Genomic DNA, 14,570 nt, shown 5'->3' on the forward strand with positions numbered 1-14,570 from the left:
TCTTTCCAAATTGGAGGACTCCCTTCATTGGAGAAACCTTCAGGAATACATGGTCCTCAACCTCAAACTCTAGTGGTCGCTGCCTCGTATCGGCATAACTCTTCTGTCTGTTCTGCATTGCTAGAAGTCGACGCCTGATAATGTCGATCTTCTCTGAGGACGTCTGCACTAACTCTGGGTCAATCAAACTCTTCTCGCCAACCTTTGCCCAACAATGCGTTGCTCTACACGGATGCCCATATAATGCTTCGTATGGGGCCATGCCAATACTCACCTGAAAAGTTATTGTTATAAGCGAACTCAGCATAAGGAAGACAGTCATCCCAACTGTCCTTGAAATCAAGCACACAAGCTCGCAGCATATCTTCCAACACCTGATTCACCTGTTCCGTCTGCCCATCCGTCTGTGGGTAGAACGCGGTACTGAACTTCAGTTTCACACACATTGCTTCCTGGATACGAGTCCAGAAGATAGATGTGAATCACGGTCTCAATCCGACACGATCTCCATAGGCACTCCATGTAGACGCACTATCTCCTTGATGTACTACCTGGCCAACTCGTCTGTGGAGTTTGAGACTCTAATTGGGAGGAAATGAGCCGATTTCTTCAACCGGTCCACGATCACCCAAATGGAGTCATGCCCCTTCATCATCTTCGGTAACCCTGAGATGAAATCCATAAAAATGAAATCTTATTTCTATTCTGCTATGGGCATGGGCTGAAGCAGTCCAGGAGGTCGGCGATGTTCGGCCTTGACCTATTGGCACGTGAGATAACGGGATACATAGTCTGCTATGTGGGCCTTCATGTTGTCCCACCAGTATGAGCACTTCATGTCTTGATACATCTTCATACTACCAGGATGCATCGCCATCTTCGAATTGTGAGCAGCTTCGAGAACTTCCCTTCTCAAGTCATGAAGATTTAGGACGCATAGGCGGCCATGATAACATAAACCCCCATCCGTACCAACTCTCCATTCCGAGTCTTCACTGTCGCTCACCTACTCTCTCATCTTTGCAAAAAGTTCATCGTCTTTCTGAGCCGCAATAATCCTGTCATCAATGAGTGGCTGCCCACGAACGTGTGCGACGCTCTCGAACAGCTCCTCTACCGTAAGCTTCTACTAGAAGTCTCGCACAAATTCTACCAAGTTCTACTCGTCTATCATTAGCGAAGCCGCAAATGCTATAGTCTTCTTGTGGCTCAACGCATCTGCCACAAGATTAGCCTTGCTAGGATGGTAGGAGACCTCGAACTTGAAGTCCTTCAAGGTTTCCATCCATCGTCACTGCGTCATATTTGGGTCCCTCTGCGTAAATATGTACCTAAGGTTCTTATGCTCACAAAAGAGCACAAACTCCTCTCCATAGAGGTAATGTCTCTAGAGCTTCAATGCAAAGATGACGGCCGCTAACTCCAGGTCATGTGTAGGGTAGTTTTCCTCGTGTTTCCTCAACTGTCGCAATGCATAATCAATAACCCCTTCCTTCTGCATCAGAACACAACCCAAACCAACACGAGATGTGTCAGTATATATCGTATATTTGACCCCTTGCTCTAGCAATAACGGGTGCGAATATCAACTTGTCCTTTAGTTCCTGAAAGGCTGCTTCCACCTTCTCATTCTAGGCAAACTTAAGGTCCTTCTGAGTGAGCTGAAACAATAGCCTAACTATCTTGGAAAAGTCCCTAATAAATCGGCGATAATAGCCAGCAAGTCCCAGAAAACTCCTCACTTCTGTAACCGAACCGGGCTGCTCCCAGTCCTGAACTATGGTCACCTTAGCAAGGTCCACAGCTATTCCTTCCTTAGACACCGCATGTCTCAGGAACTTGACCTCTTCTTTCTAGAAGTCGCACTTCTTGTACTGGGCAAACAACTGGTTCTTCCTGAGAATATCAAAGACTGCTCGCAGGTGCTCCTCGTGATCCTCCCGACTCTTGGAGTATATCAGGATGTCATCTATAAATACGATGACGAATCAGTACAGATACGACCGAAACATCCGGTTCATCAGGTCCATGAACACGGCAGGTGCGTTTGTGAGTCCAAATGACATCATAAGGAACTCGTAGTGCCCAAAGCTGGTTCTGAACGTTGTCTTTTACACGTCCTCATCCCTGACGCGCAACTGGTGATACCCTAACTGTAAGTTGATCTTTGAAAAATACTGTGCCCCTTTCAACTGATCGAATAGGTCCTCTATCCTGGGCAAAGGATACTTGTTCTTCATTGTGACTTGGTTCAACCTGCGATAATCAATATACAATCGCAATGATCCATCTTTCTTCTTCACAAACAACACATGTGCTCCCCAAGGAGACACGCTAGGCCGTATGAAACCTAAAACCAGCAAATAATTGATCTGTCTCCTCGGTTCCTCCATTTCACAGGGAGGCATGTGATATGTCGGTAGGGAAATGGGTGTCGCACCAAGCATAAGATCAATGGTGAAATCGATCTCGCACCGAGGAGGTAATCCAGGTATCATCCTAAACACATCCGTGAAATCTCGGACTACAGGTGTGTTCCCCAGTGTCGGACCATCAACATTCTCCAGTAAGGAAGCGTAACAACTCATGCGGCAAGGCAAACTGACCTGAACTAGAAAAGTAAAGGTCGTGCCCTTAGGTGCACGGGCTATCACCACTTTGGTATCACAATCAATCTCTGCCTTCATCTCGGTGAGTCAATCCATATCGAGGATAACGTCATAATGGTATAGTGGGGCAACGATCAGGTCAATGAGTACTGTCCTGTTTCCTAAGTCTATCGAGCAATCCTTACAAATCTTGGTAACGTCTGAAAAGGTCCTTGTGGCGGTAAGGATTCTCACTCCCTTTGTAGGGGCTGTTTCCAACACTAGTCGCTTGACTGATGCGCATGATATGATTGAAATAGTGGACCCAGTGTCCACCAATAAGAAGACTGGTATACCTTTAATATGTGTCTTGACTTTGAAAGCCAGCGGTGTTGTAACAACCATCTTGGATGCCTCAGCTGAAAATGAGTGCACACGAGCTTGTTGAGAACGGTTCGGCTGCGGTGCCATAGGTCGCTGAGACAGCCTAAATCAAGGCACAAGTGGCCTGTAAGAAGGCTGTGCAGGCGGTACAGAACGTAGAGGTGGAGCCGAGATAGCTGGTGGCATCTAACGGTTAATCTTTTGAGAGGGCATGAAGTCGTTGTCCCTCATCCTGGTGAACCAATAACTGTCAGAATGGCCCGACCTCTTGCAGTAGGTACACCATACATCAGGTCGCCTCGGCTGTGTCGATGGAGCCTTAAGTCGAGGAGGAGAATCTGTACCAGGACTTTTGCCGAGGAATGGCCTGCTCGGCAAATCTGGCCGAGGCCTAGGAATCATACGTACACGTGTATGGGAGAGTCTATCCCCATCCTGCTCAGCTCACAGGGACATACTCACTAGCTCAACATAGTTGTTAATGCTAGCGCAACACATCTTTGAGCGGATCTCAGGCCGCAAACCCTCAAAGAATCGCTGTATCTTCATCAGCTCGTTTGCTAGGATCAAAGGAGCGTATCTGACCAGCTCTATGAACCGGTTCTCGTACTCTGCCACGGTCATTCCTCCCTGTCAGAGGCAAAGGAACTCTCTTTCCCATTACAATAGGTGAGAGGAAAATACTTCTCGTGGAAGCGTGTCTCAAAAGCCTCCCACGTCCATACGTAACCAGCAGCAACTGTCCAAAAGATGCTGTCCCACCAGAGACTGACCTCCTCCTTGAACATGTAAGTGACCAAATCGACCTGCTCTGCCTAAGTACAGTACAGCGGCGTCAGCATCTTAGAGATGCGGTCAAGCCAATACTCGCCTCCTCGGGTCTGTGAGTGCACGCAAACGTGGGAGGCCGGAAGCGCTGAAATCGCTCAAATAGGTCATTGGCATCATATTCCCAGCAGGGTGCATAGGTGATGCAAGCAGAACCATACTTATATTCTGGGCAAAGGCCCCTGCTATGGTGGTCCAAATCTGCTGATGTTGCTGTATAAGGAGCATCATCTACTACAACCTATCAGGAGGAGGGGCTGCTTGAGGCACATGTGGCGTCGAAGTAGACACACGATTCTACTCTAGAACCGGTGGTGCAAAAGGTGTTGGCCCATTTGTGGGGCCAGTGGCTTGCTGAAAATCCGACATAGTCTCATGGTTCGCGCCCAAACTGGAGTCCGTATAGCTATCGCTTAGGGGAGATGCCCCGTCAATCGAGTCACCAAGTATAAGACATGTCGTACTCCGTGTGGCCTTAGGTGGCATTCCTTATATACAATATAGGGTGCACCATGTGTAAAATTTAGCATAACAATACTCAATTTCTCAAGCATTTTACACATTTCATAACAAAAGGTGCCACATGCATTTCATTAAACCAAAATTGTCATAATACATGGGATGTAGTTTCGCATGGACCATGACCGAAGATGCATGTGAGCTAAATCTAACAAAGCTTTAAACACTAACACACCATCAAATCTACCCTACTACTAAGCCTAACAAGGCTACAACATAGGAAACAGGAAAGCAAAGAAAATCCAAAGACAACTACAACATAGGACTAGCCGTCTGAATCTGGTGATAGAGAAGGAGCACCCTTATCCTGCAGACAGCACAGGACAGCCTTCAAGGTGCGAGACACCTTTTTAAATTTCTGTTTCATGAAGGTCTAACTCTCTTCAAGCGGGCTTCTATAGCAGCCCGATCACGGTGGGGCTCATGTGTAATGGGTGGAGAGCCCCCATCAGAGTCTTGGGCCTCCCCTTCTTCCTCTTCCTGCTCTTCCTCTTCCTCGCTTTCTTCCTCTATCTCATCTCTGCCTTCTTCATCACTCTCTTCCTCTTCACTTCTTATCTCATCCTCACTCTCATTGAGTCGGGCTTGATGTTGTCATGGCCCAATATTCATGTTGTTGAGAGTAGTGTCGTTGATGAAATGGATTAGCAGGAGCCTTTCTGAGCCAAGTCTGTAGCTGAATTCACGAGCAAGCTTGCATACAAGTCGGCCGAATAGGAGTGAAATGTCTGTCCTAGGAGAGCATGCGGTCTGAACTATCTGTAGCAGTACATACGTAGGTAGGCACAGCTTGTCTCCTTGCCCAGCTCGGTATAGGAAGTCTACCATCAGATGCGTGCATTCGCTGCGATTGCTCCACCTAGGATACATGTTGTGTGAAGATGTGGTGGAGTAGGCGGAAGTCAGGAGTCATCTTGGTTGCTAGGAGGCAGTTGCCTCGACTCCAGTGGACCAGTTGGCCGCAAAGAAATCACATATGGCGATCTCTTTCACGCACACTCCTGAGACTCTTCTCGCTGGCATGAACCTCACCAAGCGGCATTCCCATGATTTGGGCTACCAAGTCCACATTGACAATGGCCTCACGCCTTCCCACGAGGATAGAGAACTATAGAAGCTCCAGCAGTGGCTCTTGTATATGGGCGTAGAAGGCTCAGACAGTGCTCTCATTCGCGCAAGACTTGCCCTCAAATATGGGACCCCACCTAACGTCCAACAGGAGATCCATTGCTGGATAAAGCCCAAATAGTTTCTCGTCCACGTGTGCTTCAAAAAGGACCCTACGGCCTTGAAACCTTCCATGTGTCATATCTGCCAGCAGAGCTCTTTTGAGAAGAAGCTGGGGATAGAGATCCTGCTTCGTCCTTAACTCTCAATTGACGCTTGTGCTAGTCTTGGCACCTTTTTGCTTCCTTGAACGGGTAGGGCGGCTAGGCCCGGCTTCATCCATGGAAGCCATCTTCTTTCCCATGAGAGAAAGAAGTGTGGAGAGAGAGAATATTGCGGCCACAAGCTCAAAAAGAGCCATGAGAGTGAAACAAGATGGAGGGATAGGATGGATTGATGGACTTTAAAATTTTTGAGACACAAAGGAGGGTTTATGTGCCAAATGGAAGGAAATGAGGGAGATAGGAGATAAGTTTGAAAGGAATGGTGGGAGGTGGGTATGTAGTGAAGAAAAAGAAGAAGATTTGAAAATTGAGGAAGGATTTGGGAGAGAATAATGAAATTTCTGGAACTTTGGAGAGCTTGGAGGGGTGAAAATGAAGGAAAGGGAGCAAATGAGGAGGAAAAGGGGGTCCCCACACGATTTTGTGGGCCCCACTCACGTGTACAATGGTCAGCCCGGACGAACCGGACCGCGAGGCCTCGCCCTAGGCGCGATGCCATCGCGGTCCGCTGGACCTAGGGCGATGGCATCCCTCCCCCCCCGGGTGCCGAAAATGTGCGGGACCAACCTCGGGTCCCATTGTTTTATGTGGTTTAGGCCCTCTGCGATTTCGAGTTCCATTCGTATATATTCACGCCTTTTGGGTTGTTTGAGTGTGGAATATATTAAATTATCATTTTAAACTCGTCAATTGATGGTCTAGAAAAGAACTGGGGTCACCTCATATGATCACAGATGCGTACGAGTCCGATTTCAACGGTCAGTTTCGCCCGTCGATGAAACTTGCAATCCTACAACTGTTTCTACGTTTCATCGCCCCCTCCTAAGTCAAAGTACGTTAGTGTGCATCTTGTTACCATAACCTAGGTCCAGTTTAATACAAATCATGCTTTGATACTAACTTGTAACGCCCTGAAAATCGAGGGTCGAGTAGACGCTCAACTCTCAAGTTCCAACGCATCACTTATGCAACATAGATAATGATGATTAAATGTTGTCCGTATTAGTGCATTAAACATGAATGAGATTATACCAAATTAACATATCATACTCCAAAGACAATTAGATTACACAAGCGGAAGACCGTGATAAGTATATAAAGCATATAAGTGGTTGTAGGTCCCCAGAATATGAACATGATACCAGGTTAAATAATTACATGTATAGTTTCAAAATATACAAAATGATAAAGTGTAATGTCATCTAATCTATATCCCTGTAGCCCCGGTGACGCAACTCCAGGTCTACATAGACCTGCTAGAGAGTTACAGGTAAGAGAACTCCTCCTCATCGTCGTAGAAGGCCGGCTCCAACCCGTAAGCCTTGTCATCATCTGAAACTACAACAGAGTCTGGTTGGTGTATTAAAACACCATCCTAGAGTGGGAGTGAGTGATCAACTCAGTGGATCTATAAGGCAAAGATTAACATGTTATCAATTCAGTCAAACAGTAATGATAAAGCAATACAACAAGCATTCCTAAGTACTCTAGTTAATGCAAGGATGATATGTATTAATGATGCATGCCCTCGCCTGCACTCCCTCTGCGACATTATCTCACAGTCGTGCATGCTAAACTCCCACTGTGCTCAACACCCAGGCCAAAGAAACATGCAATGCGGTGCATGGTCATGTTAGCCAAGTTCTTAATTAGACCCATTCATACAGCAGATTCGGGAAGCTAAGGTAGCTCCCTTTATATCATTTACTCAAACAATGATCTATCTAGGGTCGTCAATCTTAGTTAATCACATACGATAGGCAAGTTCGTGAGTTTACACTATAGGTTGCTGCGGGAGGCTCGTCACCTTAGCGTAGGCTTAATTCACACTTGAGGTCACTACGAGAGGCTCGTCACCCAATCGAAGGCCTATTTTATACTCGAGGTCACTATGGGAAAGGCTCGTCACCTTAGTGTAGGCTGACAGCTCGAATACAGTATCTCATACTACCGTATTCGGCTCACGAGTTTGGTTTGCTCATTAGACATTACGAGGAAGCTCGTTACCCCAGCATAGGCCGACAGCTCGACCATGGTGTCCCATACCACCATGCCCGGCCCATGAGTCTTAGCGGATTATGGTACCAAGGTTAAACAGGTTTTTCCATGGTAAGTAGTACCTTAGATTCAAACAGTAACGTCCATACGTTAGGCCAATCGGGTTACTTGACAAGCTCGACTGGTACGAACGTACGTTGAATTAATCGACATAGAGCGCACACGCACTCCTTGTGGCTTAACCGCTATCGATAATCACCGTACGACTCAGATTCATCGAATGTATCCGTCGTGGCGAAACTAGTTCGACAACTGATCGTAAACCATTACCGATTGCCTGGACTACGTATTAGTCTCAATCGTACTCAAACATAATAGGCATTCATATGGGATAGTCCAAGTAACGTGTGACAACCAATTTAAACATAAATCTCATTTGAGCCTTTCAACAAACACATAGTGCACATGTTATTATACATAGGCATTTCAGCCATAAATCACATAGTAGTAAGAGAGGTTACATAAAGGAAACTGTAGCTATAGATAAGGTAGTTGAAAATCCTATCTCAACACCCTCATTAAATACATTTCAACAAGATTTTTCTCATTCAGGCATTTTATCAAACACTTAGACTACACATATCAACGTACAAGTAATAAATTAGTTATAACATATATTATAGCAAATCCTTTCACAAGGAAATTATCACCCGTACAACAATCATGTATTCCCAAACAACAATCATGATAAGCACAAATCATAATTCCATATTCATACTAACATTTCAACAAACATATGGAATGCATTAATTTCAACATAGTCCATATATATATATATATATATATATATATGTATGTATATGTAATACGTTGAAAGCATCGCCTCTAAGCATATGTGATTTCAATCAAGTCAGTCATAAATCATTACTAACACTGAAAGCCTTGAAAACTATAACCTAAATGTTTATAGTCCGCACCTTTCGTCGGTATACTCGTATCGAACTCAGTTTGATCATACGCCTTTGTCTATGGCACAACGACAACCTATAGCATGAAATATGTTAGCTATTTCACCATTTTACCTATCTGAATACCTAAAGTAGATTAGGATTAGGATTCCTTACCCAAAAGTGGAGTCAAAATTACCGGAATAGTGACACGGAAGAGGTGACTTAGCACGTGGAGTGGCGGGAACGAATCCCAGCAACTCTCTCTCTCTCTCTCTCTCTCTCTCTCTCTCTCTCTCTTCTCCTCACTCTTTCCTTCTCTTTTCTCTCTTCTGTCTCCTAAGGTTTAGGAAATTCGTATGGAATGAGAGAGGGGTGAGTTAAGGCCCTTATATAGGCCCAGAACTGATGTCAATGGCCCTAGGGGCATAGTATACTTAGGTTATAGCCAAAAGTTGATTTTTTCTAATGGTTGTCAAGCCCAGTAAGGCAGTCATAACTGTATAGTTTCGCGTCAATCGGACTTTCGACATGCGGACCAAGTCCGATACGGAGTTTCAAGATACTCCTGAGAGCAACTGGGTTTTGGGAGTGATCCTAGGTTTATAGGTAATGTTGGATTAGCGATTCTAATGGTTTTGGGTCTTGCAGTTCGTATAGAAAGTGATTCGAGCTAATTTGCCGATCAATTTAGTTTAGTACTTAATTAATTTTCATTTAATTTCTAAAGAATTCGATCCTTAACAATTTCTGCCTGATGTGGTACTCGGGTCTTTGTACGAATTTTTCCGAGACATTACAACCTTCATAATATAAGTATCTTGAGAGAGACCAAGAAGTTTTCTAGAGCAATCCCTACGGATCTTAATCCCGAGTACAAAAGATGCTTCACCCATGTCCTTCATTTCAAAATTAGAAGACAACCTCTTTTGAGTGACAACCAACATCTCCTTATCATTTATGGGTAATAGAATGTCATCAACATATAGAAGCAAGATTAGAAAACTCTGCTTGGACCATTTAACATTCACACAGTGGTCTTCCTCAACCATCGTAAACCCATACGAGGTGATGGCTCAATGGAATCTAAAATACCACTGTGTAGATGATTGCTTCAAGCTATAAATGGACTTTTAAGGCAGCAAACTTTAGGCTCATGTCTCTTAACCTTGAAGCCTGTGGGTTGATCCGTGTTGATCTTTTCATCTACGTCTCTAGTGAGAAATGTCATTTTGACATCCATTTGAGAGAGTTCTAGATCCAAATGTGTGACATTGGCCAGAATGAGGTGGATTTAGGCAAGTCTCACCACCGGCGAAAACATCTCATCATAATCTATGCACTAAATCTGCATGTAGCCCTTAGGTACCAATCGGGCCTTAAACTTGTCTACTGCTCCATCAACCTTTTACTTGACTTTCAACACCCATTTGGCCCTGACAGTTTTGCGTCTAGGTGGAAGATTAACAAGTTCCTAAACTTAGTTCTTCTCCATGGAGCAAATCTCATCCTCCATAATTATTATCCATTCTTTTGCAATAGAAGATGACAATGCCTCCTAGTATGAGCCATGCTCATCATCATATAGGAAAGCAACCATGAACGATTCCCCTTCAATTTCAAAATGATAATGGGGTTTTGGTCCGTGAGTGCTCCTCTTCAGTTCATGATCATGATCTGAGTTGGTCTCAGCCTTATGTGATACACTCCCACATAGCAAAAGATCCCTCCCACTTTCCTCAATGCTCGATGTGTTTTGAAGTTTCTACTTAGATATAGAATCAAACGTTTCAAAGAATTTAGAAGTTTCCATTCCCATATATAATTGAATTACTAAGAAGGTTTTCGCGAGTGAATTGTTTAAATGGGAAGTAAAGTTGGAGACGGGGAAGGCTAAAGAAGGAAAGGCAGAGGCTCATACAATGGATCAGGTAAGTGGCATAGCAAAATGTGCTACATCAAGGAGAAGTTGCTAAGGGCTAGTCTGGATCTTTAAATGAGCTATGTATACCTCAAGTAGCTTATCTTTCTACTTCTTTAGTAGATAAATATATTTGCCTTTCGTAAACAACATACTTATTAGTGAAAAAGTTGAAAAGTATGTTTGATTTCCAACATCACATGAGTACTTAATTCTCAAGTTTGTTTGGTCCCCTTTAAAATCCATCATCCATCATGTGTGGCCAACCTTGGATGGCTTAAATGTACCGGTGAATAGGCATGGTAATAGGCTGGCCTGGGCTTTTTTAGGCCCAAATTTAACTGGTCAGGTTGGGCCCATTCAATATTGATCTGTGGGTAGTCCATTAGCAAAATGGTGACGCAAACCAATCTCATACATGTGTGCCATGGACACTACATGAGGTTTGAGAGGTAGAACTTGTTGGGATTTGGTTTGCGGAATCACACAGATCTAGATCTAGGATAGCAATCCAAGAGTGCCAAGCAAACACAAAAGAACACAGAGATTTAATGTGGAAAAACCTTCCGCGAAAAAACCACGGCACAAAGCGAAAGAAAATTTCACTATGAAAGCAAAGATTACAAATATAGAGGACTTGCCCTGCTTGAGCAATCCTCAAACCTCTCCTTTTCTTCACCCCTTGAAACCCTAACACCCTTTTAGAAATACTTAGAACCCCTTAGAATATCCTGAAATACCTCCCAATCCCGCATACACCCCTTTATATAGGTTTAGAAAGAAGTAGAATCGGAATAGGAAACAAACATCGTAGAATCTGTGTTTCCGCAAATGAATCAGCGTAAAGCTTCGATGTCATCGAAGGTCCTTCGATGACATCGAAGAGCAACCAAAACTGTCCAGCAACAATGGGTGAAATTTTTCAAAAATACTCAATGGCATTGATCGTCTTCGAAGATGGTTCAATGTCATTGAACCACCATATCTGACAGATTTAAAGATATTTGTTTACAACAATATCCACCATGTCTTCAATCTTCAGACGTGTAGCTTCTTGTCCTCTTCTCTTATCTCTGTCTCACATCATAGCTTCATCAATGCTTCTCTTGCACACTCCATCCTTCTTTTATGCTATCACCAAGCCCAAAGAAGTTGCACAGAACTTGAACTTCTCTGTAGAAACAACTTTGGTAAGCATGTCTGTCGAATCTGAATCCACATGCTCAACCACCTTTGCTCCTGTCTTCCCAAAAGTAAGAGGTAGATCTTCTGTAACTCGAATGTATCGAAGTAACAATCTCACTGCCATCCAATGTTGCTTACTGGGGTATTTGCTCACAACACTAATTGCCTATAAAATAACCGGTCTAATACATACCATGGCATACACTGTCAACTGCATTCGAATAAGGCTCATGAGACATAACTTGTTTTTCCTTATCTGTTTTGGGACATGTCTTGAGGAAAACTTGAAGAGAGTCACGTAGGAAACGCTCACCGGCTTTATCTGGTCTATCACATGCTTGATCAATACCTAGTCAAGGTATTCTGCTTGAGATAACCAAAGCATACTCCCCTTCCATTCTCTATGAATGTCAATGCAAAGAACCCTCTTTGCAGCCTCCCGATCCTTCATCTCGAAAGTCCCACTTAACCGAGTCTTTAATACGTTGATTTCAGACATGTCATGATTGGCGATCTACATGTCATCAATATATAATTCCAGACTCACCCTGAAGGAATCAAATTTTATACCACTACCTAGGCGACAGGTCATACAACTTCCTACAAACCTTTTTCTCCGCCCCTTTAACTTCGAACCGCTCTGGTTGCTTCAGGTAGATCTGCTCTTCCAATTTCCCGTACAGAAGTGCAGACTCCACATCAATCCTTCCAGCTCGAGATCGCATTGGCCAACCAGCACCAATCACGGATCTAATAGACACCTGCTATACCGTCGACGCAAATATCTCTAAGAAGTCAATTCCTTCTCTCTGAGCATAGCCCTTCACTACCAACCTCGCTCTGTATCTATGATATGTCCTCCTGAAGATCTACCTCCACCAACTGCTATTTGGCCTACTGGAAGCTCCACTAGCTCCCATGTGCCGATTTGGTACAATGAGTCCATCACATCACCCATAGTCACCTTCCACTTCTCAGCACTAGGCTCACTTAGAGCCATCTGAATAGAAGACGAATCATCTGCGATATTAAAGTCATCCATGTACCTTGCCAATCACCTGCGATTATGCTATGTGATTTTTCTCACAAGTAACTGCTCCACCTGCTCCGTATCTCTGACCGCACGTCTCAGCCTTCATGCCATGCCCGCTCATGTGGCCATGCCCAGCATGCCACACACATACAGAGGTGGAATCCACTACAGCCACTACAGCTCCACCTTTTGAAGTGCTTCTGATCAACTTGTAAAGATTGTCGAGTTGTTGCACTTTCATGATTACCCGTACCCCTTTAGATACTTTAAGAGCACCATCAATACATGTGAACTTGCAGCCCATTGCCTCAAGTACACCACGAGAAATTAGATTCTTCTTCAAAACAGGAACATGCCTTACATCAGTCAAGGTACACTCCACCCCATCAAACATATTGATGCGCACTATACCAACAGCCACAACATTACAGGCAATGTCATTACCTATAAGCACCTGTCCACCATCGCACTCCCTGTAGCAAGAGAACCAACTCCGATGATGAGTCATGTGAAAACATGCCCATGTGTCTAGAATCCACTCGCCCTTACGATCATCGTATGGGTATCTGATCGTAGATACAGACAAGACATCACCATCACATCCACTCGATCCATCTGACGTGACAGCATTGACCTCCCTATATGAAGCCTCAGATTCTTCTCTCTTAGATTTAGGATTTGTACAATCCTTCTTCACATGTCCTTCCATCACACAATTTCAGTACGTTAACTTACATTTGCCTTTGCCCATGGACTTAGGTCTTGACCTTGAAGATCCTGTACCTTGCTCAGAATTCATTCCCCTCATAATCGGTGCATCGAAAGATGTCCCATGTCACCGTTTAGCTTTCTCATAACCTTCCCTTGAAGGGCTGAGATAACAGTGTCTACACTCAGGGTTTTGTTTGTAGTGCACATTGTGTCCTCGAATGACTCATACGATGTAAGAAGGGAATTCAACAATATACATGTCTGTTCTTCATCTTTAACCACTTCCTCCATATCCAGCAATTTACACATCAATTTATTAAAGTTGTCGATGTGTGCTTCTAGACTCCACCATCTACCATCTTGAAAGTATAACATTGTAGCTTCAAGTGTAGGTGATTTTCAAAGGACTTTTTCGTATAGATGTTCTCTAACTTCGCCCATAAACTAGCCGTCGTTTTCTCCCTCAAAATATTATAAAGAACCTCATCCGTGAGACATAAACGAATAGAGGCTAAAGCATTACTATCAAGGGTTTCCCATTCTTCGTCTTTCATAGAAGATTTTCGCTCCTTAAGAGTCTTAATCTCGCCTTACTTGGTTAATAGGCTAATCATCTTAACCTTCCATAACTCAAAATTATTTTTGCCTGAGTATTTCTCAATATCAAACTTGACGTTACCCATTATTGTTAATCCTTCAGATTCAGATTTGTGCCCCAAGGATTGCTCTGATACCACTTGTCGGGATTTGGTCTGCGGAATCACACAAATTTAGATCTAGGATAGCAATCCAAGAGTGTCAAGCAAACACAAAAGAACACAAAGATTTAACGTGGAAAACTCTTCTGAGAAAAAACAACGGCACAAAGCGACAGAAAATTCCACTATGAAAGCACAGATTACAAAGATAAAGGACTTACCCGGCTTGAGCAATCCTCAAACCTCTCTTTTTCTCTACCCATTGAAACCCTAGCACCCTTTTAGAAATACTTAAAACCCCTTAGGATACCCTGGAATGCCTCCCAATCCCGAATACACCCCTTTATATAGGTTTAGAAAAAAGTAG

This window comes from Magnolia sinica, chromosome 14, assembly GCF_029962835.1.
Source record: "Magnolia sinica isolate HGM2019 chromosome 14, MsV1, whole genome shotgun sequence".
Classification (NCBI taxonomy): domain Eukaryota; kingdom Viridiplantae; phylum Streptophyta; class Magnoliopsida; order Magnoliales; family Magnoliaceae; genus Magnolia; species Magnolia sinica.